This window comes from Dendrobium catenatum, unplaced genomic scaffold (assembly GCF_001605985.2).
Source record: "Dendrobium catenatum unplaced genomic scaffold, ASM160598v2 fragScaff_scaffold_1400, whole genome shotgun sequence".
NCBI classification, from domain to species: domain Eukaryota; kingdom Viridiplantae; phylum Streptophyta; class Magnoliopsida; order Asparagales; family Orchidaceae; genus Dendrobium; species Dendrobium catenatum.
In genome coordinates, this window is record NW_021319862.1 from 387982 (window position 1) to 414920 (window position 26939).

The 26939-nt window shown below is 30.4% G+C and overlaps 1 pseudogene; it reads left to right on the plus strand.

Annotated features, from left to right (window-relative positions):
• Positions 1-26939, plus strand: LOC110109877 (annotated as a pseudogene).

The following is a 26939-nucleotide window of genomic DNA, read 5'->3' on the forward strand; positions in this document are numbered from 1 at the left end:
CGCATACCAATCAGCCCCTAAATGCAGCAAACCAAATAACTTTCGCCTCCTTGGACAACGTTTCTTACTGTCGGATCCGAAGTCAATCCTTCTCAGTTCTCGCCGTTCTTCTGTTGGATCGGAAGTAACGACGACGACTTACTCGTTGCCAAGGTAGCCCGTAAATCCGCCGAACTTCCGGGTTTAGTAAACCCGGGATTTATGGCAAAAAGAGGGATACGGAGGATTTAACTCGTGCAGTTTTCTAAATCCTGTTTGATAGGATAATAGCCGTATAGAGTTCTGAATATTTGCTGTTGATTCAACTATTTTTTCTGCTGAATTTCTTGGTAACTTTCTCATGTCCTTCACGCAAAATATTTCAGTGCCAATCTTGCCCGTCCTTGCTACCTCCAGTTCCTCTTTCCCGGCTTTGGCATATGAGGAGAAATCTGGAGCCAGGGTTTGGCCACAATTCGTCCACAATGATCGTTGTAAACACGCCGAACCAGGAGCTCGCCTTCTCCAACTTCGCTTACCGCTCTGCCGGGATTTCCCGAAGTTTGCTATCCGTGGATCCAACTCTGCTCAGGTTATCGTTGGAGATTCTGTAGTTCTTCTCCTTGTATATCCTTTATTCGGCCTTTTTTACAATCAGATCCTTCATTTTTTATCAGTTTCTTTAAATATGCTTCGAATTTGTTAGATTGCTCGTTTAATTTGTTTAATGTTCATCATGCATTTTTTGAGTTAATCCTTAATAAATTATTACTAGTCATAGCAACGTTAGTGATGATCAAATTGCTCTGAATTCTGTCCACCGTCACTACACAAAAGTATCTGCTAGCGATCAAATATCTTTTATCACGTGGGATTTTTTTTTCTCTTTTCATCATATCTTCATTTGATTATTTTTCTCTAGCATTTCCTTTACATCTATGTTCGTATTTCACATTATGAGATCTCTTTCAGATTTTTTCCACTGGCTAGTTTTTCTCTGGAATTTCTTACTCTTGAGCTGGACTATGTTAAAGCAAAAGCCAATAAAAATAAAGAGGTGCAGTCCAATATTGAAATTTCATAAGCTATAAACCGTATAAATGCTAAAGAATAGCTTATGTTTTTCTTGTATTACCCATGCTTAATGAATGAATTCTTATATATTACATACATTTCTTTTAATTTTTATAGGTATTTGTATAACGCTTAAATCTTTAAATTACATTAAAAGTATCACTAATATTCACTTTTCCAAAGTGAATACGTATTTTTAGGCAAATATTTTTATATGTTTAAGACATTAAAGTATTGTATAAATAAATATATAAGCTTAGGTATTATATAAATAAATGCATAAGAATTATGCGGTATGCTTGTAAATCCTTCAAAATTAAATTGTTGGTCTTCTATGTCAATATCCCACGTGAATTGATGAAATTTTTTTGGTTAATTTTTCTCTTCATCTCCAACTCTTCTATGTTTATCTTTATCTATCTCTTGAACTCTCTGATCAAACAATGCTTAGAGGGTGGCTCCCAACAACCTCACTTTTCCCTCTCTTCTTTTGTTCTCACTAGAAATGCTTATGCATGTATTTATATATAAAGAGAGAGAGAGAGGGATGAACTTTCTCCTTCTAGGAGAATCACATTTCTCCACTCAATTATATTGCGATGTTATGGACTTCAAATGCAAGTTTAAACTTTCCGTTCTCTAAATTAGTGGCATGCATAATTTCAATTTTTTTTAAGATAATTTGATTATCAATTAAATTCATCAAAATTTTTAAAATGGATTATTTTCATTGCACAAAAACATAACTGCACATACATGGGTTGTTGATGATTTTTATAATATGTTCAATGGTTTTAGTAGTTGATAACATAGGGGGAAAAATTTTTAAGATGTCTTTTTACACAAGCTAGATTAATGTTTAATATATTATGAAAATTTATGTGATTTGATCTACAAGTAATTTTCATGAGTGTGTGCCGTGTGCACATACACGTATGTGTATATAAACATGCATATCTTTTTAAACTTTCTATCTCAACTTAATCCAAGGTTGGGAAAAGGAAGTTATGATTGCATTGCTCTTTCTCTCTATATTAGCAAAATGTTGGGCAACTAATAGGTGATATAGTTGCCCAAACCTCGATATACCAAAAAATGTAGTTCTCCTTTCCATTCTTTCAAATTGTTTTTCAACTACGAAAATTGAAGGGTAGCTTGTGGAAAATAATAGTTATTATATAATGAAGGAAATATAATTTATTTCCTAAATTTTAACTAAGGAATATACTTTGAGGTGCTCAAGTGCATAAAATGATAATCTTTCCAGTAAATATTTTGGGCTAAATGATGAACTTAAAATTCCATTGCATGCAAATTTTAAATTTTCCTAAGTGGACTATATTAAATAAATATAATTAAAACAATTTATTTTGTTGCATATGTAACTTTGCAATAATCTGCACTTAACAAGTTTTGTTAAATTTGAGTTGATTGTTTGTTTAGGTTTTTTGTTGAGACAAGGTGCGACCATAACACGTCTCACATCTTCTTTGCATGTACCATAATAAATTGTATTTATGGGTGTGCCCATGCCTCTGAACACTTGGTAATAAACTGAGTGGCCTTGATGGAATAGATACTGCCAATATTTCACTCTCATAAGATGAGTTTTCTTTTCATAATGAGAATTTGATACGAGTCGATGCAAAAAAGAGCTTCAAGTATTGGAGAAATAATGACTCGTATTAGAAAACAAGTTAATCCCAAGGGAAAGTGCAGAGCTTCAAGTTAAGTAGTGGTAAATCTTTAGGATTAAGATGAGTGTGAGGAAATACACTAAGAGATGATATCAATGATAAAAAAGAGAGTACAAATTATAAGAAGATGGACTAGATAAGTAGAGAGATTGGTTCATCCTAGACTATGCATGCTATAAACTAAACTACTTTATTTTTATTTTTTGGAGATAAATCTATCTACCAAAAATTTTGAACTTAGAATTCAAAAAAATTTTTAGGTTAAAAAATTTTTCCTGAGAATGTTATGATCAACTCATCATACTTTTAAACAATATTCATCATATTAAAAATTAGTAAAGATATAACTATATATTCTTTAACACCTCATTTTTCTTGTGCAATCACCTAAAAGATGGCACGTAGCAGCTTTGGAATGAACAATTGTACTGCTTGGGAGCACTTAATGCTTTTGAAAAGATTGATCTTTGCTACTATATATTTCCAACTTCGTCCATCTTTGCTGCCATGTTTACCACTGATTTTGTAGCACTTTGCTTCTACCTTTGCCTCATTGAACTTATAATTTTCATTTTGAAGTTTTGATATTCTAGAATATGAAGCACTTATGACTACAATTTTTATTACTTATTTTTAATACCACTCCCCTATTTCTCTAACTTTTAATATTTTTGCATCATACCATTTCAAATTATTATCATAAAAAAAATCTCATCTTCAACATTTGAAATACTAGCACTTAACTGTCAGGGCAAAATTCTTGCCTCTCATCTTTGAGCCTTTAGGCAATGCTTTTTTCAGGCACAAGTAAGCTTGCCTATGGCCTCATCTTGACTCACATAAGCACCCAAACAAGGCTCAATTTTAAGGACATTGCTTTCTTTCTCTCTGTCACTCACTCACACACACACACACACTTTGCAAGCAATAAACATGAGTTTTTAAGCTTTTTCTGCTTTACAAATTTGAAGCAATTCTGGAATGCAGATTATGACAACTGGACAAAAGGTATTGTTCGAATTTCTAGGAACCAATTACATCTTTACTGTTAAGCAAGCTTTGGTAGAGGATGAAGAAAAAGCAAATGCTATTGAAAGAGGGATAATTACCAATGACACATATATTGTATTTGAAGCTGTTTCAAGCTCAGGGATAAAGGTTGTATATTTGTATTCTTCACATGATTTATTTGTTCATATTACTATTCGAGAAAAATGTCAAAATGGTCCATAGACTTTGTATAGGGTCATCTTTGTTGTAAACTATAAATGTGGTCAATTTAATCCCTTGATTCCTCAAACGTGATCCAGAATAGTCTATCTATTAGCTTATTTTAGATCAGATTTCAGGAGTCAAGAAACTAGTTTAGACATATTTTGGGACTAAAACAATCCCCTATTAGTAGTTCATCCGCCATTTTGACTTATGCAATTTCTAATGTTTTTTTTTATGAATTTTTTTTTTATTTTTCTTAACATATTTTAACTTTTTCTGCAAGAAAATGACAATTCGTTGTAATTATAGTTAACACGGCTTTCTTTATGGATCGTCATGCAGATTATTAATTAGCGTGAAGCTGCAAGTAGCAATATTTTCAAGCAGAAAAACTATGATCTCCAAAAACTTGGAATAGGAGGTCTTGGTAAAGAATTTACTCAAATATTTCGTAGAGCATTTGCTTCTCGCATTTTTCTTCCTCATGTTACAGAGAAGTATGTGATTCGAATGCATAATCTTGGTATTCTGTTGTGTATTATGAATGCCATTTACTCTTTCTTATCGGTATACATGATAGAATGGGCATCAAGCATGTGAAGGGTATGCTGCTTTATGGGTCTCCGGGCACTGGAAAAACACTTATGGCTTGGCAAATTGAAAAATTGCTCAATGGAAGAGAACCAAAGGTATGTTTTAACCTCCTTAATTGAATAGTTAACTGGTATTTAGAACTTAAAAATAGTGATAAAACGTACTGGCCTTCATTTTAAAAAAAGAAGGAGAAGCGCTTTGGCATAACAAAACTATATATATCTCATGCGGCTTTGTTTATGTTGATTAGCTAGCTTTTAGATGTCCTTTTTAGTTTTGTTGATATATTTTTAATATCACATATTTTTCTTCTTGATTAGATCCACCTAATTGTCCAAGAAAAAAGAATGCTATATTATTTGGAAACTAAAGTCAGGTAGTTGAGAGCATTGCATACTTTGTAGCTTACTAATTATGAGCAAGGAAATTGTAGTATAAACTATGGGGAGTTCAATTATATAAACCACCTTAGCATTTTTGTGCTTCTATATTTTTTAAGCATTCATAAAAAAATAACTAGTGCAACACATGATTACCGTTCAGTGTTTTTTTTCCTTGATACATCTTTAATATTTCTAGTAAAAAAATATTCTTAATTAGCCTGAGAGTGATCATAATTCTTTCCAATCCCTTTGACAGTTACATTAGTAAATTAGAAAATAAGAGCAGAAATTGGCTGACATTTAATGATGATGAGGACATTATCATCTACATGAATTATTTTTCTAACTGTTATAAAGTAATATCTTCACTTTGCAAGAAGGTACCTCACATTTTCCACTAACAAATAATTGGTTGAGCTTTTCTCAACTTGTAGTTTGTACATGCCTTTTTCATGTTTGCTTAATGTTTAGGTTTGTAGATACATAAAAAGGGTTTTTTGTAGCTCCTTGAAATGGTGATTTAGATTTTTTTCGGCTGGATGTAACTTGTTGTCGGTGTTAATGCAAGTCGCAAAAATTAGTGTTTAAAAGGCCTATTTTTCTTTGATTTTTTAAGGTCCATTTTGTTGTTATTGTTGCATTACCAAATTGGTATTAAGAGGCTGTGTTTCTTCATCGATGTTTGGTTTTACTGTTCATGCAGGCTAAAAAAGCTAAATTTATCTATGGTCAGTAGTTTCATCGGTTTCTTTTATTCGCTTAATGCTACTCGTTCCTTTAGTTTTGTAGGGAGTCCAGAATTCAAAATTTTTTTTCTGTTATATATATATATGTTGATATATTGTTAATAGTAAATCATGATTGTTTCTAAATGTTTTGATTGTTAATGGACCTGAAGTATTGAGCAAATACGTTGGAGAAATAGAGAAAAATGTGAGGGATTTATTTGCTGATGCACAACAAGACCAAAGGGTATGAGGTAAAGAATCAACTTTTTAATACTATAAATGAATTCGATGGCAATAATACTGTCTTTTATGTTATGATTCTTCTCTTTTAATTTGCGTTCAGGTGATCAAAGTGACTTGCATGTCATCATATTTTTGATGAAATTGATGCTATTTGTAAGGTATGAGCAAAGTGAAATATCATTATAATAATTTTTTGACCTCTTTGGGCAATTTTATGGAAAAACACTTTTTAAAGTTCCAAAATAGCATAAACGAGTGAAATTGTTGCCTCCTTCCCTCGTTTAAAGGTTGCCTTTTAAACTATAATTCATATTTCAATATCACATTCTCATAGCTTGGTTTTTTTTTGGGATGCTTTTGAATCTTATGATTTTTGTGCTCATTCTTTGTGAAGGTTGGTCATGAACATCATAATTTTGTCATGATCTATAGTTCTATATTCCCAACTTGATTTTTTAACTTAGGATCAAGCAGAACTAAGGATACTAATTCTTATGAAATAGTGATTGTTAATAGTTTAAATTTATAATTGCAACTGTAGTTTTTTTCTCTCTCTAATAGGTGCACCTGCAACTAAACTTCTTGCTGCCTGTATTAAGTTTCTGGTAATTGTCTCCAATATCCATTTTAAATGAACTTATCATGTTTGCTATCATACATATTATGAGAAACCCTGTCTATCAGTTTTCCAAAGGACTTGCTCTTCTCACTTGATGAATTTTTTTAGTTCCATATCATGTATAAGACTTGTTTCCACCTATGAATGATTAACATTGGGAATTTGCCATTAATGTTCCCTTTGTGTTCGGGTTTTCTTGAATTTTCTCTTCCAAAGTATTTGCTATTCAATTCATTAGTCTCACAGCCGTGCTACCATTATTTTTTTTTTTGGCATTCACTTTTTTTGTTCTAATTTTTTTTCTTGAAAACGAGTAAACAAATGAGATAAGAATCCCAAGATTGATCACTACTTATGGAAGGAGAGCGAGCATGAAATTAATTTTCCCTCCCTTCTCATAGCACATGCTTGGTTGTTTTCAGGAAGCTACTGACATCATGCTCAATTTTTTGAGAATTATAACATAGTTGATGTTGATTTTGTAATTTTAATGTAGGGTTCTATTGATGATGATCGTGTCTTTGTATTACTTCGATGAAGATAGTTAACAATTAACCCAAACTTGGGATGAGCCTAATATTGATGATTTATAAATTTTACTTCATTTTTATATTTTTTTCTTTGAATTTTGCATGTACTTTGGGTCTTTTTCTTTTGAAGAATTCCTCAAAGCTTTATTTTTCAAAATTTTATTTTCTTCATAAGGATATTATTTTTTTCTTAACAGTCTAGAGGGTCAACGTGAGATGGTCTTGGTGTTCAAAATGGTATTATGAACTAGTTACTCACTAAGGTGATATTTCACAAGCTCCTTTCTACTAAGAATATTTAAAATATCATTTCTTTGAACTATTTTATAGGCTAATTGTCTGCATAATAGATTGATGAGGTTGAGGCCTTAAATAATGTCATCCTCATTGGAATAACCAGTAGGAGAGATTTACTAGATGAAGCAAGGTATGTCACTTCCACATAGACTGGGTTGTCTTCTTACACAATATACTTATTAAACTTAACTGCTCGATTAAAGCTTGGATTCACTTGTGGCAAAAGGTAGTGCATTCACCTTCTTAAAGTAAGGATCAAATTCCCAATATCTTTTATTTAAAAAAATCTCAAAAACTATTTTAAATAAAATTGTTTTTTGAAAATTTTAGACATTACGCCCCCCTTGACATTTACAATGCCTAAAGTTAAAAAAACAGCAATATTTGTTATATAGAAACTTTAAAAAAATTTATTCTTTAAAAATTATATATAATAACTAGAAATATGAACATTTCCTATTTTCCCTTGAAAAGTAATAATTTGAATACTATCACGATTGATTGCATGTGCTTGTGTTAAATAAATATTATTAATGATATGCTACATATGGAACCATAAATAATATGGAATTAATATCATGCTTAAAAGGTGATAAATTAAGGATTAGAAGTTAAAAATTTTAGTAACTGAATACTACTTAAACTGTATAAAATATCAAAGAGAATGCAAAAGAGCTGAGAATGAAGAAATTAGCAAAAGGACCTATCAATGTTTAAAATTGCGTAGTCGGGTATTGAGGCATTTTTCGTTCGTGAGGCGAGGCGTAAGCCTCAAGGCGTTTTGAGGCGTAAGTCTCAAAATTTTAATCAAAAAATTGTGTAAACATAAAATGATAAATTTTGTACATACTAATGAGTAAATAATATATAAAATATAAACATGCTCAAGATATGAAGTGAAAACAAAATATTCCAATAATAAGACAACAAGAAATATAGTTCAACTCAAACTCGAACTTTTCCAAATCACAGTATTCTTTTCTATGACCTGATGCATCTTTATCCTTACTTATGACCATCATTTATGAGAAGAATATATTAGTGTAATATATCAAACCCCTAAACATAATGCTTCACTTATTCAATATTTAAGAAAACTTATATAAGCATGCACTCATGAAGAAGTAGACTAACACTAACAACTACTACTAAAAATGATGAATACAACATATACCTACTCGGTATCGAGCGGTACTGAGCGGTACTGGCTCGGTATCGAGTATGTACCTAGTGGTACCGAACATGTACTGAGTGGTACCGAGCATGTACCAGCTCGATATTGAGCTGTACGAGCGGTACCGAACATGTACCTAGTGGTAACAAACATTGTTGTACCGAGTGGTACCAAGCATATACCTAGCAGTCTCAATGTTGAAGGAAGCGGACGTCGAACGAAGAGGGGAAAAGGTCGCAGTAGAAGATAACTCGCGGTAGAAGATAACTCCAACCCAACTTGCGGTAGAAGATAACCCCAAGCAATAAGCGAAGAGCGACTCAATGTGGAAGGACGTCGATGCCGAATGAAGAGGGAAAAAGGTCGCTCGAAGAAGAAAGAAAACCTGTTTTCGGGAAATGACGGAAGACCACGCGGGGGTTGGGGGGGTCTGAACCGAACAAATAAATATTAGAATAGTTTTTTTTTTTTTTTTTAATTTTTAGAGGTGGACACCTCTCAACCCTGAGGTGAGGCGCGCATCAGTAAACTTGAGGCGTACGCCTCAAATCCTGAACTCATTGCGTAGGCTTTGAGGCTTAAATGGGTAAAATTGCGTTGAGGCGTGCCTCTTATTGCACAATTTTAAACCATGGGACCTATAAATACCGAAAAATAATTTCATCAAATTTCCTATTATTGAGAAAGTGGCCATCCATTGCATTTATCACATAAATCTCTAGTGTTAATCAATTTAAAATAAAATGCTTACTTACCTACGTGTCATGTTTATGTTGATGGCTTTGTGCTATTTTTAGGTTTCTTTAATTTATTAGATTAAATAATATATGATTTATTTTGAGATTTATTGGCCTAATATCTACAATTTGGAACCAATTAAGGCAAAATGATACAAACATCACATATGCAAGATTCGAACCCAATGCCCTTTTAGCTTTTATTAATAATCATTATATTGATTATTATTTTGGAAAGTTAGACATGTTGATGTTAAATTGATTGTTATCTCTTGTAACCATGATTGTTGGCCTAATATATACAATTTGGAGTAGAAAAATTTCCATACATTTTATGTCAATGATTTTGATGTCAAATGTCATCCTATATAAATGATTATGACCAAAGGCCTCCGACATGGAGGTTTTGACACAAAATTATATGAAATTATAATTATTGCTAGAGCGTGTATGTCCTCTAATGACTAAAAAATCTTCAGTATTGAATCTAATATGCCTTATGAAATTTAACCTAATGCATTTTTTCGAACTTTCCCAAACAGATATGTTGTAGTGCAAATTTTTAGAGCCCACATTTAGATAATTTGTTTACTCCATCATGGACTTTATTGAAGAATATTTATCTACTAATGGTTGTATAAAATACTCAAAGGAAAATGAATTATTTTGCATTTTATTCATCATTTTAACTATTAAGAAAACCTAGCTTTCCTCTTTTAATAATAATGATGATTAGAAATATTATTTAAAGGTCATTCAAATTAATGACATGAATATGACCTGATGCTTATCATATCATACCTTATGCTTAATACATTCCTTTCAGAAGCACCTTTTAAATGTAAGCATAACTGGCCACTAGTTGATACATCCCCCATTGGCATAACTGAGCATAGATAATAAGTTTATTATTTGTTGTGGTGGAAACGAGCTGAACTCATTACTGTTCCCATATCATACTTTTTTTTTACCATGGTGGAAAATATATGTATTATTTATGCGAAATGATATTAAAAATAATTTGCAATGATTTGTCTCACTCTTGCAAATGATCTTTCATGAGAGAGAAAATATTATGCCTATTTAGAAATGAGATTAGCCACATTACATCATCTTGAGTTCTAAGATAAAATGATCCAACTCTAAGACCTTGATCTTATGAGAGTTAGCTTAGCTCTCCTTAAACTTGACCCCACACTCAACTCTTCAATTTCAATCCAATCTATAAATTAGAAATATAATTAAGCACATAACTCAATACAATTAAGTAATTTAAAATATACATTTTCACTTCTACCAATATCCTCTAAAATTATTACCCTAAACAAAACATTTGCATCAATATTATTATCATGATTATTTTCATAACTCTATTATATAATACATCAAACCTTATTTATAACTAATATATAATGGCTACAAGCTATACAATAATAACACATATCTTTAGATATTTATTTAAATAAGTGTTTTTTTAAAATTAGCTAAATTTATAATTTTATGTTCAACTCTTTATTTAACTTATACTTAATAAAGATTACTCATAATCCATCAACATTATTTATTGCATCAATTTAGTACCTTGGACTATTAAAGATTGATTTAATTTATTTCAGGGCCGAAAATAGTAGTTTTGCTTTTAAATCAAGCATAAATCATGTATTAATCCCGTTCAGATCTTGCAAGAATCTTGTTTAACCAGAGATAATTATCATTAATTATAATTTAGTAATATTAGTTAATATTAATGATAATTAATAATAATAATAATTATTAATTAATACTAATTATAACTAATTAATTTTTTAATTATTGATTTTAATGAAATTTTTAACAAATAATGACTACAGTTTTCCTACAAATGCATACCATGCAACATATAGTGAATACTACGTTATCCTTTTAATGAATGTTAATTAGCATGCGGCGGTTTCCAACAAATGTAAAGCCAATATGCAATGAATAGAATGACTTGCAAGTAAATATATATTATGTGGTCAACATCAAAGCACAAGCATATAGGAGCAATGTAACATTGATAATAATGGAAGATTTGTTATATGCATAACGACATGTTTGCAAGTGTTAATCTGCAGTGGGTTGTGGAGGTTATAACACTCCCACGACCAGCCACTATTCAATAGTTAGAAAATATGCTAGTTCATTGTAATTAGTAAAGGAGGACGATGTACAACAATTACAAACACCCGCAGGTTGTAGGAAGATTCGCTGCACATACTTGTCTATGAGAAAATGTAGAGAAACGATAGCAAATGCAAATGCCTATTGGCAGTGCTAGAAGATTTGTACTCAATGTTAACATATGAAGAGGCACATTGGATCATGCAAGTAATGATAAGCGAATACCATATATCTACTATATATACAATACATCTACACACCTACAACTTGTCGTAGTAGAAGACAATGAATGCTACGACACCTTTACGATCAATCACTGTTCAATGTTGAGTAAATAAATTGATCTATTGTAAGCAAACGTCGAATGATATGCAACAAACACAAGTGTTAGCAGGCCCTTGTAGAAGACCTGTTATACACACTACATACTATCTGCAAGCAAATAATTGATAATATACAGCAAACACAAGTGTCCACAGGCCTTTGTAAGAGACCCGTTATACACACTACATGCTATATGCAAGCAAACAATAAATAATATGCAACAAACGCAAGTATCCGTAGGCTTTTGTAGGAGACCCGTTATATACACTACATGCTATCTGCAAGCAAACAACAGATAATATGCAGCAAACGCAAGTGTCCGTAGGCCCTTGTAAGTGACCTGCTATATACACGAGATGCCATCTACGAACAAAAATAACAAAGGCCTACAACAAGTGAAAGCTCTTGCAATCCGCTGCATGAGATATACCATGTCCACAAAATGTTATCCTTGATCAAATATATAAGACCTTCAATAAGTGCAAGCTTCTATGAGATTCAATAGGAGACAAGGTAGTGCACGGTAGTCTACCTGTTTAAGGTAATGGGCAACCAGTAGTCCGACATTACACCGCCAGATCTGTAACATCCATACAATTGGACAGAAGACATGTACGAATTTCCAAATAGAATGTTACATTTAAATGACGGTTGCCCGCACAATCGAGCAACATCAAATATTATAAAATGCCACCACGTATGCACTATAATTTGTATACACATAAAAAGAAAGAAATACACGTGCAGTCGTAAACCTGTAAGGGTCCTGACGAGCATATTATGGGTACACATATGACATCTAGGGTACTACATGGCTCAATAAATGAACCCAAGTTTTAGCCTGATCCTTATATACAGGTAGATAGTAGTCGACATGGCTCAAACTACAAAATGAATTTACCAGTCATGCCATCGATTGAGATATTTGTTTAAAATACGTTCATCTTAGGCCTTCAAGGCATATGAACAGGAAAATTTATCAACAAAACCACAAAGCCTACAACAAACCCAATCTTCTGTCAGCAACTAACGGAGTCGATAGAGTTCAATCAATAAAATATCCATTAATATCCTGATGATGGCCGTATTAAAATTGGGTCTCAATCGGAGGGGTTAATTCTAATATTCGTAAAACATCACCCAAGTGCCCAAAAATACAATTTTCCATAATACAAAAATCCCAAAATCTAAAATATTTAAAATTGAAATGATCCGCCAAGAACTTAAAGCATAAAATCCATAAACACTCCATAATAGTTCGCCGAAGTTGACAAATTGAATAATTTTTTTAGCTCATAAAATGTTAATGTATGGTCTAGAATATCATTAGAATTCATTCTCAAACAATTTCCTGCTAATAAGGATATGACATGTGTCTTCTAACTGGTGGTTTTGCCGCCAAATGGCACCTCATGTAAATGGTTATGATCGGGGCCCTCTAAACTGAGTGGTTTGCCGTTGAATGACACCACTAAATTACAATCATATACATAGCCCGCATGTTCCTTAATAACATCAAATCCATGAGATATGAATCAATATGATTTAATCGATAAGGCATAAAATCCTCTGTTAGCTAATGTGAATTTTTTTAGCTCATAAATATTCATCCCAAGTTCATTAGGTACCCTTGGACGAAGGATCCTTGTATTAGGTTGGGTCGACTACCTCATCTAACTAAGTAGACTAGGCGCCACGATGACCCGGGACCAAAACCATGGGATCTTGGTGGGGTCCATCATCTTTTCCCCACCATCCGCTTTAAGTGTAAGATGGTGAAATTTTCATTTTAAATATCAATTTTCCAACCCCAAAGCCTATGTACTATATGATAGGTAACACGTATTTCTATGTATCTGATCAATAATCAGCCTTAATCGAAAGTTCTCTCTCATTATCGGGAAGGGAAATTAACTATAGGGCTTGCGCCTATTAGAAACCATAACTCAGATGATAAAGTCCTCGCAAAATAAAGGAGAAATCTTTTGTTAGTGTCTTATATACAAACCCAATCTGCCTTCTCAAAATTTACCATAAAATTAATCCATTATAACTCCACCGAAAAGCAACGAGGAGGCCAGGGCACGAATTTTTGGAGTCCACAATCCTATTATATGGGATTGGTTACTTGAGCTCTTCTCCATTGTGTCCTATTAAAATGTCAAATTATCATTTAAATCTAATTAAAACAAGGTCATTTGAATTATAATGCTTGATTCTCCCACAATCCTATTGCAATAATAATCAATTTTAAATTACTGTAAGAGTTACCTTTAAGAAATCGAAGTCTCTAAGACAATGTTTGATATTACAAACATCACAAATTATAATATAAGATATGTTCAATGTCACCAAAGACAACATCAGACACAACAAACTTTATGTAAGTGGACATAAAATACATAATTTGATCATTAAAGGTAACATCAAGCATTATACATAATAAATTAAATTTTCTAATTCCCTAAAATGATTAAACTTTTTACTTAAAATAACTTTTATCTTTTACCTCAATTTTTTTTCTTCCTTGTTGAATTGAGACTCTTGCAATTTGATTTTTTCCTATTGAGCAATCATATACTACTCATGTTAGATATCTCAGGTCTATTGTTCAGAGTGATTTTGAAATAGATGTGAATATTATTAGTAGAATTCAATGTGGATAGTGGAATTGGAGGGATGCATCAAGCTTGTTTTGTGATTAAGATTACCCCTCAAACTTAAGGGATAATTTTATAAGATGATGGTGAGACCTGCAATGATTTATTGCGTAGAATGTTGGCCATTAAAAGAGAAGCATAAAATTAAGTCAAGTGTTGCAGATATGAGAATGCTCAAGTGGATGAGTGGCTTTACTCTTAGAGACAGTATATGAAACATGCATATACATGAAAAGGTTGGAGTAACTCCAGTGGCAGATAGGATTAGAGAGAGTCGCCATAGATGGTTTGGTCACATAAAACATTGGCCTTTTGATGATCAAGTTAGGAGAGTAGATGTATTAAATTTGGCTTATGTTAAGAAAGGTAGAGGTAGAACTGAAAAGATTTGGCTAGAAAATATTATAAATGACCATTCTTTATTAAATTTTAAAAAATTCCCCTCCCAAATTTTCTCTTGCACAAAAAAGTTTCTCTCACCCAATTTCCCTTTTTCCTCTCAATTTCCGCCTCCTCTCAACTCCTTTCGTTTGTGCGACACTTCTAGATAGAACAAAAGTTAATATCTCGCACTAGGAGTGATGTTGTATGCTTTCATTTGCATTAGTTTGCTCATTCATGTGATCCCATGTTCGCCTGCTCATCCGTAGCCCTCTCGCTCTGTGTCTTATTTGCGCTTTAGTTAGGGGATGATCCAACTGGTTATAACAAGAATGGCTTACTTCAACCAAACTCGAGTTATAGATGGTTGGGGGAGTCTAACTCATTGCTATTTTATTTTAAAAGAAACTCATGCCAATTTAGAATTTAAATATTATATGTGAGAATAAGATATTGACATCAGAAAAAATTTTGTAATGAAGTATACCACATCTTAAATTCAAGATTTGTTGTGTCGATCCTCTATGTATTATGTAATAATGAAAAGTGAAGAGAGAAACCAAGAAGTTGATGGAACTTTTATTAGGTCCTCTGACCGGACGTAGCTCTACATTCGATCATCACTGAATTACTCGGTTTTTGCTCGGTATTGTTTGGTAATAACGAGGAATACCGTTCTGTGAAGACCAATACCGAGGAATACCGAGTAATACCAAAAAATACTGAGTTTTTCTAGAAAAAAACTTGGTATTTTTTGGTATTAATCAGTATTACTCGGTATTGCTCGGTATTTTGTCTTCATATAATGATATTTCTCGTTATTATTGGTATTTCTCGTTTTGTGTATGCTACGTGGCGCGATGTCAGTGCTGGCCGAACATAGCTCTACTTACGTTCAACGGACCAAATAAAAGTTCGAAGTAGATGGGCCATAAGGTTGCTTTATTTTGAATTGTCAATCTTTTATGTTTAGATTTAAAATTTTAAAAAGTGAGAAGAAATAACTTATCCAATAATTTAAAATCTAAAATACTTGGATGAGATATTTTCCCTTCTTTTCTAAACATTGATATCTAAAAAATAAAACAACATGAATTTAGTAGTGGCCACTTATTATGTGGCGGAGCTAATAAATTCTTTTTGATTTATTTTTAAAAGAGTTGCATTGGTGTTTTTCTACTTTTTTTTTTTTTCTGCATATTTTAATTTTAACATCAAAAGCACCTGTGTATTTCATACAATAAATTTATAATATTTCATATAAATTTATTATGTTATTCTATCTATGAATTTCAGTTTTAAAAATCTATTCATAATTTGTTAAATAAAACGGGATAAATAGATGAAGAACAATGCAAACACACTCACATACATATAAAACACACTTTTTTTAATGACTTTTTTAAGTACGGTTTGTATTTGAAGAAGTTGTATCTCAAGATCATAAAAAAGAGTGGCTTGAGTGCTCTTTTGAATTTTTAATCCACAAAGTGATTATGGCGATATGTCTTAACAGCCGTTGGATTGCAAGGTTTCTATCTTGTGTGCGTGTCTCATTTAGGAGCATATGGTTCATAAGTTTCACCAAATTTCATTAAAAGTAAGACTTGCTAGGAATGACTAAACCTACTTCAATATATTAAGAAGTCATGCATACACCAATATTTAGTTCCACTTATCTACAAAATCTTATCAAATTAGTGTAGAACCTTGTTTGTAAGATACATAAATTGGTTGCGGAATTTTATATAATGAACTTATGTCCATAATTTTTGAGAGGATACAATGCTTTATATATATTATAAGCCTATATTATTTTTCTTTATATGTAGCCTTAATTATCTTCATTTTTAAATATTCTAATGTGCAAGCTTTTTACTTATGTGAAGTTTAAAAAAATTCTGAAAAATATTTTGTATTTGTTAAGAATTTTTTTGAAAGTGCTGCCTTGTTCTATATTATATGAAATCACTTCCATTTGTAATAGTCACACGTGTAACTCTCTAATAGTAAGATAAACATTTTATTTTCTTAATGATCAGACCTAATTTATGAATTGAAATATGTTACAAAATTAATGAAATAATTGATTGTGGTGAAAGTCATAACCACGTATATTAAAGAATCATGCTTGTAAGGAAAGTTAAAGAGATAAATTGTTGTCAGCTATTTACTTGTCTCATAGAGGGTTCTCAAGGAATGTATAAGCATCCTAATTTGCAAAGATAGTTCTTTTTTCATTTTTTTTCTAAAACTTTATGCTTTGACAGTGGTAACAACAATAATATCAATCATTAGTATTGATAGTGATTTTTCATATGTCAAAATTATAAGTTCATTTTTTTTGTATAACACCATAGAGTTTTTTTAGATTATATATCAACTAGTTTTACCATAGGTCTCATATGCGTCGATGATATGTCTATGCTAGAGCAATAAATGTGCAAAAATTGTTAATGTTGGTTTAATTTTAACATTAAGAATGTAGATATTAGTTAAAAAGCTTGTTAATTTTCTAATCATAGTATTATTTCTTTATTTGATGAGTTGTTTTACTTAGATAGATTGCGAAACAATTATATACGTGAGAATGCTCGAATAACTTCTTGTGTGAGATATCAACTTAAATGAGTTTGTCACATGAAATGTCAGCTTTGTGATGACCTGATTAGGAGAGTAGATGTATTTGATTTGATTTGTGTTAAAAAGATAGATGTAAGCCCAAAAAGTCTTGGTTAGAAATATTAGGAATTATATTTTTTTATTTGATATAAATGAGAATTTAACTCTTAACACCATATAATGAAGAAAAAAGAGCCATTTAGTCGGCCCCGCGTAGTGGGAAATATAATTATTTTTGTTAGTATTATATCTTTAGTATCATGTTTTAAACAGTTGGGTCTTCCGGTCAATTTATATTTTTAACATATTCTATTCAAAATTTACTCGTTTATTTCTTTTACTTAGTTCTTTGCCAAGTTTTCTAAATTCAAGAATTTTTCTTTTCCTTATGTATGTTTTTGAGGATGCATATAAGCTCAGTTGAGTATCATTATTCTTGATGACATTGAAAGGTAGCTCTTTAAACTTGAATTTTGATTCACCGTCTTATATAGTTTTTACTTAATTTATTTTCAATATGTTTTAAAATTAATTAGCTTTCATTAAGAATAGTTTTTTTAATACAATCATGTACTTTTGAAATAACATAAGCAAGGTATACTATCATGTACATTGATTAAGGAAAAAACATTCCTTAATAAAAACTATCATTAATAAATTTTAAAGCATATTGAAAATAAAATAAGTAGAAAATATATAACATAATGAATCAAAATGCAAGATTCAAGAGCTATCTTTTAATGTTATTAATAATAATGATGCTCAACTCAGATTTGTATGCATTCTCAAAAATCTACATAAAGTAAATAAAAATTCTTTGACTAAGAAAACTTGACAAACAATTTGAGCAGAAATGAAATAAACGAGTGAATATTGAATATAATAAGTTCAAAATATATATTAACCGGAAGACCCAACTATTTAAAACTTGTTACAGAAGAAGTAACACTAACAATAATAACAACATTTTTTATCACACTATGCGGAGTCAGCTACATGAATCTATTTTTTCATTATATGTTGTTATGAGTTAAATTCTTATTTATATCAAATAAAAAAAAGGTAATTTATAATATTTTTAAACAAAACATTTTAGGCATACATCTACCTTTTTAAAACAAGTCAAATGTAATACATTTACTTTTCTAATCGGGGCAACATAAAGTTGATATTTTATGTAACAAAACCATCTAAGATGACTCTCTATAATATTATCTGCCACTAGAGCTATTATAACCTGATCACGGATATACTTGTTTCTCATTCTATCGCCAAGAGTGAAGCCACTCATCTACCGAAGAAACAATACTAGGATTAAAAAATTAATAAGTTTTTTACCTAATTTTTAAATTCATAACTTTAAAAGTAAAAAAAAACTTTAACAATTTCTACACATTTATTATTCTCGCTTAGACCTTCCATCGACGCATCTAAGACCTATGGTAAAATTAGTTGACTCTTAATATAGAAAACTTCTAAGGTGTTATACATTAAAATGAACTTACAATTTTGACATATGAAAAATCACTGTCAATACCAATGGTTGCTGCTATTGCTATTTTACTACTGTTAAAGTATAAAGTTTCAGGAAAAAAATTTAACAAAAAACTATTCAAATTATGATGCATATACATTCCTCGAGAACTCTCTAGGAGATAATTACATAGATTATAAAGCTTGCTCTTAACTTGCCGTACAATAAGTATGATTCTTTCATATAAGTGCTTATGTTTTTCACCACACTCAATCATTCCTTTAAATCTATAAAATGTTTCAATTCAAAGATTAGGTCTGATTATTAAGAAAATAAAATATATATCTTAGAGCTACAAGTATAATTATTGCAAATGGAAGTACTTTCATGTGTTTAACAAAAATCATTGCTTAAATTTTTTTTAAAACAAATATGAAATATATTTTTAGAATTTTTTGAAATTCGTATAAGTAAAAGACATGACATTAAAATATTTAAAAAATGAAGATAATTAAAGCTATATATAAATAAAAAAATATAGGCCTATAGTATATATAAGCATCCAACCCTCTCAAAGACCATTGACATACGTACATTATATAGAATTCGGATAGCCAATTTATGTACATTATAAACAAGGTTCTACCCTAATTTGTTATGATTTTCCAGAATTTTTAATTTATCTACAAAGATTAACATATTTGTACCCTTGATACTTAGATTTCATTCAAGGAATATTAATTAAGGATTGAAGAAAAATTTAAAGAATTTAGACACACGAAAGCACTGAAGTGAGTGATTACATTCATTTTATATCAATTTCATTTTTTTTAATTTAATTACAAATATTGAATAGTATATCATGTTTGCATACTTGTTTTGCTTCAAGTGTTTATTATGCACCAAATTGACGAATAACATATTTGTACTTAAGAGCTCTCTTCTTGAGTTTGTGCCTTCTTAATTCCAAGATATTATTATTTTATTAAACAAAAGTAACCCTTGCACGATTTTACCTTTATATATAGCACTATCATAGTATAATACTTTTTAAAGTTCTGTAATTTATAATTATTTGTCTATTATAATTATCTTAAAATAAATTCTAAATTTCTAAAGATTTATTTTAAATATAATTTTGATTATAATGTACTTATAAACTCTTTTGCTAACTTTTTTATAAATATGAAATTAAATAATAATAAGAAAAATGAAAAATCTAAAAAAAATAATGTAGTATAACTTAAAAAGAATTATAATGTGAATTATATATAAAAGTTATAGGTATAAATTTTATATAAATTAAAATTTATTACATATGAATTAAAATCAAAGATTTGACATATTTATATTTATATTTAAAATTAGTAATCCTTTATAACTCCACTGAAAATCAACGGGGAGGCCGGGTGCACAAATTTTCGGAGCCCACAATCCTATTATGTAGGATTGGTTACTTGATCTCTTCTCCATTATGTTCTATTAAAAGGTCAAATTATCATTTATATCTAATTAGAACAAGGTCATTCGAAGTATTAGCGTGTCTGACATTCATATATGATGGTGCTAGATATGAAGGTTCAACCGTGCAAGAGTTACTTTCATTCAATAAACCAATAATACCTTGGAAAGAAGGCACAACCTTAAGAAGAGAGCTCTTAAATACAGATATGTTATTCATCAATTTGGTGCATAATAAACATTTAAATCATAACAAGAATGCATAAATGATATAATATTCAATAATTGCAATGAAATAATAGAAAAATAAAATTGCTATAAAACAAATATAGTCACTCACTTGAGTGCTTTCCGTGTGTCTAAATTCTTTAAAAAATTTCTTCAATCCTTAATTAATCTTCCTTGAATGATTAAATTCAATTTAAATTTTCATTAAATAACGTTTTACCAAATTTCTCTTTAAAAATACTTGTATGCGAGATTTTTTCTTCAATTATAATGCTTGATTCTCCCACAATCCTATTGCAATAATAATTAATTTTAAATTACTGTAAGAGTTACCTTTAAGAAATCGAAGTCTCTAAGACAATGTTTAATATTACAAACATCACAAATTATAATATAAGATATGTTCAATGTCACCAAAGACAACATCAGACACAACAAACTTTATCTAAGTGGACATAAAATACATAATTTGATCATTAAAGTTAACATCAAGCATTTTGCATAATAAATTAAATTTTTTAATTCCCTAAAATAATTGAACATTTTACTTAAAATAACTTTTATCTTTTATCTCAATTTTTCTTCTTTCTTGCTGAATTGAGACTTCTGCAATTTGATTTCTTCCTATTGAGCAATCATACACTACTCAGGTTAGATATCTCAGGTCTATTGTTTAAAGTGATTTTGAAATAGATGGGGATATTATTAGTAGAATTCAAGGTGGATGGTGGAAGTGGAGGAATGCATTGAGCTTGTGTGATTGAGATTACCCCTTAAACTTCAGGGAAAATTTTATAAGATGATGGTGAGACCTACAATGCTTTATGGCACATAATGTTGGCAATTAAAAGAGAAGCATAAAATTAAGTCAAGTGTTGCAGATATGAGAATGCTCAAGTGGATGAGTGACTTTACTCTTAGAGACAGTATATGAAACATGCATATACATGAAAAGGTTGGAGTAACTCTAGTGGCAGATAGGATTAGAGAGAGTTGCCATAGATGGTTTGGTCACATAAAACATTGGCCTTTTGATGATCAAGTTAGGAGAGTAGATGTATTATATTTGGCTTATATTAAAAATGGTAGAGGTAGAACTAAAAGATTTGGCAAAAAAATATTATAAATGACATTTCTTTATTAGATTTAAATGAGAATTTGATTCTTAATATGACACAATGAAGAAAATAGATTTATGTAACTGACTCCGTATGGTGGGATAAAAGGCTTGATGTTGTTGTTGTTATTTTTGAAAAATCATATACTATTATTTCTAAAAAAATTAGAATTTATGCATTTATTTATTTTCTAAATTCAAATTTAAAAGGTGAATATTTAAACAAGCTACTTTTTCAACTTCTAAAATGAGGCTCACTTTTTTTCTTCCTTCCATCGAGTTCTGTTCCTTTGACAATCTCAATAATAAAAAAATTCCCCTCCCAAATTTTCTCTTGCACAAAAAAAATTCTCTCACCCGATTTCCTTTCTTCCTCTCAGTTCCCGCCTCTTCTCGACTCCTTACATTTGTGCGACACTTACAGAACAAAAGGTGATATCTCACACAAGGAGTGATGTTGTATGCTTTCATTTGCATTGGTTTGCTCATTCACATGATCCCATGTTCGCCTGCTCATATGCACTAGCCCGCTCGCTCTGTGCCTTGTCCGCGTTTTAGTTAGGAGACAATCCAACTGGTTCTAACAAGAATAACTTACTTCAACCAAACTCGAGTTACATATGGTTGGGAGTCTAACGGTAGCAACATCCACTTTTATTTTAAAAGAAACTCAAGCTAATTTAGAATTTAAATATTATATATGAGAATAAGATATTGTATAGGGGTGTCAATTTTGGGTCATGGGTCAGGTTTGGGTCGAACCCGAAACAAACCTGACACTATTCCTGTCAACTCGAACCCGACCCGTTTTTGCAAAGGGGTCAATTTTCCGGACCCGAACCCGACCTGCTTCGGGTTTGGGTCAACTCGACCGGACCCGAATGACTTGGGACGGACAAATAAATGCTAGTTTTCGTGTTAAATAACGGGTCAATATCCGTTTTTTAGGTAAAAAATAGGTCAATCTCGGGTTGACGGGTCAAAAAAATGGATTTTCGGGTCAACGAGTCAACCCAAACCCATCTCGATTTTTGAAACGGGTCGAATTGTTGAACCCGAATCCGACCCTTTTCGGGTTCGGGACAATCCAAACCCGAAATTTTCTAGTCGGATTTTCGGGTCAGGTCCAATATTGACACCCCTAATATTGATATTAGAAGAATTTTAATAATGTTGTATACGACATCTTAAAATTTCAGGATTTGTTGCGTCTTCATATCTGGATCCTTTATATATTATGTAATAAAGAAAAGTGGAGAGATAAACCAAAAAGTAGATGGGCAAATGCTTTATTTTGAATTGTCATTCTTTTATGTTTTGATTTAAAATTTCAAAAAGAGAGGAGAAATAGCTTATCCTAGTATTTCAAATCTAAAATACTTGGATGAGATATTTTCTCTTCTTTCCTAAACTTTGATTCTAAAAAAAATAAAAGAACATGAATTCAGTAGTGGCCACTTGGGCCAATAAGAACACTTATTCGGAGGAAATAAATTGTTTTTGATTTATTTTTAATCGAGTTGCATTGGAGCTTTTCCATTCTTTTTTTTGCCAGCATATTTTAATTTTAATTTCAAAAGCATGTGTGTATTTCAGACAATAGATTTATAATATTTCATATAAATTTATTTTGCTATTCTATCTATGAATTTTAGTTTTAAAAATCTATTCATAATTTGTTAAATAAACCGGGATAAATAGATGAAGAACGATGCAAACACACTCACATGCATATAAAACACACTATTTTAATCACTTTTTTAAGTTTTGTTTGTATTTGAATAAGTTGTATTTCAAGATCATAAAAAAGAGTGGTTTATATCTTGTGTGCGTGTCTCATTTAGGTGCATATGGTTCATAAGTTTCACCAAATTTCTTTAAAAGTTAGACTTACTAGGAATGAGTACACTTATTTCAATGTATTAAGAAGCCATGCATATACCAATCTTTGGTTTCACTTATCAACAAAATCATAGCAAATTAGCGTAGAACCTTGCTTGTAAGGTACATAAATTGGTTGTCCGAATTTTATGCAATGCACATGAGAGGATGTGATGTTTCGTATCTACAATGGGCCTATATTATTTTTGTTTATCTTTAGCATTAATTATCTCCATTTTTAAATATTCTGGCGTGCAAGCCTTTTACTTATACGAAGTTCAAAATTTTTGAAAAATATTTTGTTTTTGTTATTTTTTTTTTGAAAATGGTTTTTTGTATATCACATGAAAGCACTTCCATTTTCAATAGTCACACGTGTAACTCTCTAATTATAAGATATATATTTTATTTTCTTAATGATCAAACATAATCTATGAATTGAAACATGTTACAAATTTATTGCAATGATTGACTGTGGTGAAAGACATAAGCATGTATACTAAAGAACCATGCTTATTGTAAGAAAAGTTATAGAGAAAATACGTTGTCAACTATTTATTTGTCTCCTTTCAAGGAATGTATATGCAACCTAATTTGTAATGAAAATTTGACTCTTAACACCATATGTATATGCAACCTAATTTGAAATGAAAATTTGACTCTTAACACCATATAACGAAAGAAAAAGATTCATGTAGCCGGCCCTGCATAGTAGGGAAAAGAATTGTTGTTGTTTTTTGTTATATCTTCAGTAACAAGTTTTAAACAGTTGAGTATTCCGGTCACTTTATATTTTGTACATATTCTATTCAAAATTCACTAGTTTATTTCTTTTATGATCAAGTTCTTTGTCAAGTTTTCTAAATTCAAGAATTTTTGTCTTCCTTATGTATGTTTTTGAGGATGCGTACAAGTCTCAGTTGAGTATCGTTATTCTTGATGACATTGAAAGTTAGTCCTTGAACCTTGCATTTTGATTCACCGTCGTATATAGTTTATACTTATTTTATTTTCATTATGCTTTGAAATTTATTAGCTTTCATTAAGAAATGTTTTTTTTCCCTTAATCAATATATATGTGTATACCTTGTTTATGTAGCTTCAAAAGTGCGTTCAATATACATGATGGTATTATATCTATTTCCATTTATGATATAATGTATTTCTTAAGCTGTTGGAATATGTTGTCGTTGGTCATCAGTTTTCAAATTTGATTACACAAACATTGTTGGTCCATCTAAAAAGACTTCCTCCAAAGGTTTACAGTCCTTATACATATTCCTTCTTATACTAAAGGAATTGAGAAATTGCTTTCATAAAATGATATGATCTTTTATTTATTATTATTATTATTATCAACAGTAGCTGCAAATATGCATCATTTTACATTAATTTGATCGTTTGTATTTGTTTTTTATTCTTACTTCAATGGCTTTACGTCCTTGTAGCAATTCATATTTTTTAGATACTTTAACCGTTTTATGTCTTTGATAATTTTTTTTTTCCATTTTTCTATCCTTAACCATTTATTTTCATTATTTTATGTCTAGAGTTATCATGCATATATAATTTTATTGTTGCATATTGGCATTTGATGCTTTCACTATTTTATATTAAGAGTAAATGATTTTTTTAGCACGGAATTGTGCAGTTTCTTTTACTTCTCATGTCCCGGCATTGACCAAGGCTGCTGCCATAAAGGTTTTTTTTTTCTTACATAGTTATGTGGAGTTAAATTAGACCGGCTAATTCTGCATTTTATCAGCACCGCATAATCGTTTCTTTGTTATTTAAATAGCATTATTATGGGCAAATTTTTGTACTTATGCCTCGTTAGAATAATAGTTATTTTTAACTTTTCTTTAACCCCATATCAACTCTTTGAGATGATGTTAGGAAAGCTTATTAAGGGAAATGTTGTTAACTTCTTGTTCTAGCTGTGAATTTAATGGTTTGAGGTCATGAATTAATTAATTTACTCCCTATCATAGTTATTCATTATTAAAGTTGGAGTGTCATTCATGTCAAAAATTATTGAGGATTTGACTTCAAATTTTCATAAATTATCCAAAATTACAGTTAGAAGCCCCATCAGACTTCAAAAGTATTAAAATTGAATACACAACATTATGAAATGATTCTAGGAAGCCAAAAATGCTGTAGAAAATATATTCAGGCTCAAACTTGGGCCCAAATCCACATCGACCGGGTACAAGCTGTCTATGACTATGAATATTACAAATGTCGGAGTGTGCCCATGCAGGCACACACTTGTCAAAAAATATATATTTTTAACCTAAAACATTTCAATTCTACTTGATTATTTTCCTTTCCTCGAGTTGTCGACATAAAAACTGTTTTTTATGAACTTCTATTATCTGTGTGCTTAGGTTTTTTTTTTTTCACAATGTTAATGCACAAAAAATCATATTTTGTCGCTGTAAATTTTCTTGCACGCAACAATATTAAGAAGTCCTATTTTTTCACAATGTTAATGCATTTCAACTAAACTTTGAAAATCCTTTCACCCTCTTCTTCTCAATCTCTTGACTAATATAATGTTGTATAGTCATCATTTTGCATGAAATCCTCTCATAAGATTGGCTCGTTGACTTTATCAACATTTTAAATATTTCATAATCTCTTAAAAGCCTATGAACATGATCATATTATATGTAATATCTCTAATTTCTGAATGGTCATACTTCCAAAGTTTCACTGTAACACAAGTATCAAATATAGGTGTTGGTTGTCTCACAATGGTTTGCAACTATTATTTCCAAGGTTGTGAAAATTAAATCGGACATATAAATTATTCGATGAGAGTTGAACCTTGGTTGAAGTAAATATTAAATTATTTAAATGACATTTATATAATATAATAATTATGTAATGATGTAAATTTATAACAATAAATAAATAATATTAATACAAAGTAAATCATTTTATAATTTTAAATTTAATTCTTATTTAATAAAAAATTAGTTTACATATAAATTTATAAATTAAATATAAATAATTGTTAATTTATGTTATAGGGTTAGGATGAGAATAGAACATGTGCTCGCCTCCTACAAGTGCACATTTATATGAGTCATGACATGTTACTTATTGAATTATGAACATCCTAATTTATGAGCATATATAAATGAAATGAGTTGGATTATAATTGCTTCATTCATCTAATTTTTCATATTTCTAAAAAAGAGTTCAAATTTGATTAATTAATAGTATACGAGATAAATTTGTATTATTTATTGAATGCATTAGTTCACTTACAGTTATAATTAATATATATTAAATCTTTAATTTATACGTACACATATTGTGATTCTTGATTGATGTATTTATCCACAGGTGCTAGAACATCTCAGTATTT